We start from the raw sequence: 5,763 nt of genomic DNA, 5'->3' as shown, positions 1-5,763 counted from the left end.
AAAGAGAACACTCGGTTTCTTCAGCAAACAGCAGCCTGCAAAACCTTGTGGCCAAAGGAAGCATCTGAGGATGCCAGCAAATCAATCTTGTAGGATTTTGTAAAAGCGTGTACAGATGACCAGTTCGCCACTTTACACACCTGAGCAAAAGAGGCCTGATGGCAAAAAACCCAAGAGGCACTCAGCGCTCAAGTAGAAAGCACCCCCACAGGAAAGGAGGGAACTGACCCTTCAGTGAATAGGTCTGAACAATGGTCAGTCTGATCCATTTGGTGGCATCTGCTGCAACCATATCCAAACTCGTATGAGATCTCTTGGAAGGACAAACAGGGTTTACCTGTCGTCCACGGAATCTTTTCGGACGTCTAATTCTCTAATCGCCCAAACCACAACCAGCGAATGCAAGGCAAATTCTGTGTGATGCCTGGGCTTCGCACAGAGTGAAGGCAACACAATATCTTTATAGAGGTGGAAAACCGATAACACCTTAGGAGAAAAGAATGATTAGGTCGCAGAACAACCGCATCTCTATGAACGACCAGATAAGGCAAACGGCAGGACAGAGCCGCTAATTCAGACACCCTGCAAGCAAGCAGAGGTGATAGCCACCAGAAAGGCAACTTTCTCAGCCAATAAAGGCGGAGAGATTTCTCTGATACTTTCAAAGGGAGGTCGTTGTAGAACAGACAAAACCGAATCCAGATCCCACGGAGGTAAAGGGGATCTCCATGGCGGAGCCAGATGACACCCCCCCTTTAGAAATAAATGGCTAACTCCTTGATTTGCACCCTTATAAACATCCCTTGGCGACTAAGGCCGACACCTGACCTTTGAGCGTGTCCAAAGCCATACGTGGCTTCACTCCTTTCGTTAAGAAAGCCAAGACGCTCGCTACTGAAAAGGAACGAGGATGCGACCCACACCAGGAAATATACATCTTCCAAGTGCAATGATAAATCTTTTGAAAGTAGCCTTCCTAGATAGATCCCAACAAGGTAGGAATCACAGCATCAGAGAGACCTCTGTCCCTCAACACCTGGCCTTCAACAGCCAAGCCGTTAAAGCCAGCGACCGTAAGTCAGGATGGAAGATTGGTCCTTGAGACAGCAGATCTTCTCTCAGAGGCAACCGCGACAGAGACTGGACGGCCATCCTCACCAAGTCTGCGTACCAAGACAGGTGAAACCAGGCTAGCCCTTCCAGGATCACCTGCACCGTCTCCACCGTCTCCACCGTCAACCGGTGGAGGAACCGAGACAACAGCTGGAACGGAGGAAAAGCATATATCAGCCGATGCGTCAGCCAGAGGATCTCGAGCCCTGGTCACAAAACCGCTTTACATTTCTGTTTAGACGAGATGCGAACAGATCCCCCTCTGGAGTTCCCCATTGGGCACACAGGAGGTGAAAAAAAAACACTGGATGCAGGGACCATTCCCCTTGATCCAGAGATTGACGACTCAGATAATCCACCTGCCAGTTCACCACAACTGGGACATAAACTGCGGAGAGAGCCGGAATGGGCGCCTCAGCCCAGGTCAGAATCTCGGCCACTTCCTTGGCCGCCTGAGCACTCTTGGTGTCTCCTAGGTGATCGATGTAAGCCAAAGCCATGGCATTGTCAGTTTGAAAATCGAACCAGGAGAACGTGCAACCGAGGTGCCGTGGTGATCACCTTCCACAACAGCGGTAGAAAGGGCTTGCCCTGGCTCCAAACAGAAACCACCACGATAGCTCTGAATTCATGAGATGTCTGTCACCTAAGACAAATCATTGCAGAGTTCTCGTGTGAAATCGGACAAACGGGACTGCCTTGAAGGCCGACACCATCAGCCCCAGGACCCCCAAACAGTTCCGCAGGGAGGAGAGATCGTTGTCCAGCAGGATCCTGATCTCACCCTGCAAATTCTGGAGATTTTCCCTTGGCAGAAAGACCCACACCTGAGCGGAGTCCAAAACCATGCCCAAAAGTAGTGCATCTAAAAGTAGATGGTCCACCCGTGTCCGAACTGTGAATGTCAGGTCGCTCGCCAGGGTGACACAGGAGCCCGCTCTCAACAGGAGATCATTTAGATAACCGAGGACCGCAATCCCTTTCTTGCAGAGTAAAGCCAAAACCTTGGTGGAGACTCTGGGAGCGGAGGCTAGACCAAAGAGTTATGCCACAAATTAATAGTGCTCCTCTGCCACCGCGAAACGGAGATACCGTTGGTGGCCCTCGTAAATAGGGATGTGCAGATATGCGTCCTTCAAGTCGATGGAGGCCAGAAAGTCTCCTTGTTGCGCAGATATGCTTCCTTCAAGTCGATGGAGGCCAGAAAGTCTCCTTGTTGCAAAGAGGCTACCACTGACAGGTTGGATTCCATCCGAAACATTTGTACCGCACAAGGTAGTTCAGTGATTTTATGTCCAGAATTAGACGCACCTTGCCCAGTTTCCTGGGCACCGTGAACAGGTTCGATTAAAAACCCCGAAATCTTTCCGGTCAAGGAACCGGGACAATAACGCCCTGTGCAAGGAGATCCGGCACTGCCTCCCTGAGATCGGCCAACCGATCTGGAGATAGACAGGTTCTTTCCATCAAATCTCCTTCTGCTGGGCGAGACCGAAATTCGTTCTTGTACTCTGTACAGATCAATACGTAAACCCATATGTCTGCGTCACTTTAGGGAACCTTGCACGTCTCTGATATCAGACTTCCCCCCACCCCTGAACGTCCCCTCATGCATAGGAGGACTTGTCTGTCGAACCGGACTGACCGGTCTTGGACTTACCCGACCAAGACTTCGTTCAGAGCCTCCGGAGGAACAAAGGTTTGCCTTTTTCCTGCGCCCCTGAGGCACGAAAAAAGCCCCCGGTGAGCCTTGATGGAAGGCCCCGCTTACTGCGAGGTGCCTTACTTTTTGAGGATTGTGGGAGAAGAGTACTCTTGTCCTCTGTTAGGTCCATGATTAACTCATCCAATGAGTTGCTAAATAGACATTCACCCAAGAAGGGAAGGGCAGCCACAGCCTTCTTAGAAGCTTGGTCCGCCGACCAGCTCTTCAGCCACACTATGAGGCGCAATGCAAGCCCTACTGCAGACACTCTGGCAACCAGAGGGGCCTCGTCCAGGGCTGCATCATACAGGTACACCAAGGCCTGGTCCATCTGATCCGTGAGTGCCATTAGAGTCGGAGGAACCGACTTAGCCTGCAGGTTGCTTTTAACCACTTGCCTACCGGGCACTTTCATCCCCTTCCTGCCCAGGCCAATTTTCAGCTTTCAGCGCTCTCCCGCTTTGAATGACAATTGCGCGGTCATGCTACACTGTACCCATATGAAATTTTTATCATTTTTTTCACACAAATAGAGCTTTCTTTTGGTGGTATTTAATCACCTCTGGGGTTTTTTATTTCTTAAAAGAAAAAAGACAAACTTTTTTTTTTCTTCAAAAATTTCTTTCTTATTTTCTGCGAGTAAATTTTGAAAATAAATACATTTTTCTCCTTCACTGATGTGCGCTGATGAGGCGGCACTGATGGGCACTGATAGGCTGCACTGATGGGCACTGATGAGGTGGCACTTATGGGCACTGATGAGGAGGTACTAATATGCCGCACTGATGAGCACTGATAGGTGGCACTGCTGGGCACTGAGAGGCGGCACTGACGGGCGGCACTGATGGGCACTGAGAGGCGGCACTGATGAGCACTGACTGGCAGCACTATGGGCACTGATGGCTGGCACTGTGGGCACTGATGGTGGGCACTTATTGTATTTTATTTACCTTTTGTGTAATCAGGACACTGGTGATCAGTGCCCTGATTACATTCCTCTGTGTCCCCTAACCTCTGATAGGCTCTGCTCTTCCTCACAAGCAGTCTCTGTGGGAGGAAGGAGAGCTGGCGATGAGAGATGATCTCATATGTTTACATATGAGATCATCTCTCATTGCACGGTCCGATCACGTGGTAAATGGCCGCTGTGATTGGCCATTCACCACGATCTGTGATTGGCTGTTTCCAAGGGACACGGCCGACACAGATTTTCCCCGATGCACGCTCGCGGGAGCGCGCGGGGAGCCTGTCACTGGGAGGCCATTTAAAGACGGCCTCCTGGAAATTAGAGCCCGCGCTGTAGCCTTCTTTCGGCTATAGCGCGGGCCAGAAGAAGTTAAGCACCTTGATCCATTCCATAACCACCTGAGACACTAAAACAGATGCGAACAAAGTTTTAAGCAGCGAACCTGCCACTAAGTGTAAGTGGCGTGAAAGTACCTCCATACGCCTGTCCACTGGGTCCTTAAACACCGGGGAATCTTCCATGGGGACTACAGTTGATTCATTCAACCAAGAAACAGTGTGATCCGCCTTAAGGGACACCGTCCAGTGATTGGAAACCGAGTCCGCAAAAGGATATTTTGCGGCCATTGTTCATTCACGATTTCGTGAAATCCGTCGGGACAAGGAAAAACCTGACCCGACTTCTGGGCTTTGCAGGAGCCAAAGACAACCCGCTTCTCTGACTATGTGGGCTCATCATCCAATTTCAATGTTTCCCTCACTGAACGAATCAGTGGTTCCACCAGAGCGTGTTACCGCACTGCAGCTGAGAAGGACTCGTCCTCCTCATCTGACTGTGAGGACAGGGACCCCTCAGGGGGAGCGTTGTCCGTGGCAATCATATCAGAGCCCATAGTTCCCCCGCAGGTATCTGTCCCAGGGACACGAGGGGTTGTATCACTCACCATACCATGGGCTCCGCTCCGATACAGCTCGCCTCCCACCCTGAGTGGGGGTTCTGCCAGCCAAGAGGGGTACGCTGCAACTCAGGGCGTTCCAGGTTGAGGCGTCCCGGCGAAAAACATCTGTTCGCAGGCTTGTCCCCATCCGTCGGGGCTCTGTCATGGCGAAGCCTGGGCGGACCACAACCTGCTCATGCTCGTTGGCCAGGCTGGGGTACCATAAGGATCTAGATTATCCAGTGCGAAGCCCGGGATCCCCCTGACACTAGCTAGCGATAGTGAGTAAAGAAAAAATAAACAAACATTTCCCAGCATGAAACCTAGGTCCTACTCCTGAGCTAGGCAGCAAGGAACTGATTAGTAAACACAGGGCGTCTGAGGTAATGTTGTGAGGGACAGCCCCTATGGGCATGTCATGTGAAAGCTTTCACTGCCTAGCTACTCCTGAAGAGGGCGCACATTTACCCATTCGTGAAGAAACATAAGAGCTGCGTCTGTCAGAGGACATAAGAGAAAAAACATTCTGGGTTTTCTAGGCCTTTAGCAGAGTAATGCCCAATTTTGCTTTTAGTGAGGATGGGGTGAGAAAAAACTTTACACTAAAGGATGAAGGTGAGAGAAAGGGGGAGGAGATGTGGGCTCTAATCTCACAATAAAGGCAGGGCTGCTCCTAGCGGACAAAGGGGTCCCTGAAGCGATACTAGGTGGGTGCTGTAATCCTCCATAAATATAAATACACACAAAAAAAACAGAAAGCTTCCTCCATTTCTCTTAATAGTAGACGTGAGTTCCTTCAGAGTTTGATTCGTCTGTATCCTGGAGAACCATTGTGCTAAGGTTGGGGAATCTGGCCGATGCCAGAAAACGGATACATTCCCAGGCTGCACTTGAATAATTGAATGAGCACAGACCTTGTGAATGTTTTCCATGGGAATGTGTGGTGTAGGAGAATGAAATCTGTGACCTGAATAATAGATGAAGATTGCTGGGTGATGGGGGACATGGAAGTACTTCTTGGAATCTTTGCTATAGTGACAA

The sequence above is a fragment of the Pelophylax lessonae genome, assembly GCF_965119305.1.
Source record: "Pelophylax lessonae genome assembly, chromosome: 3".
NCBI classification, from domain to species: domain Eukaryota; kingdom Metazoa; phylum Chordata; class Amphibia; order Anura; family Ranidae; genus Pelophylax; species Pelophylax lessonae.
This window is presented reverse-complemented; position numbering follows the sequence as displayed.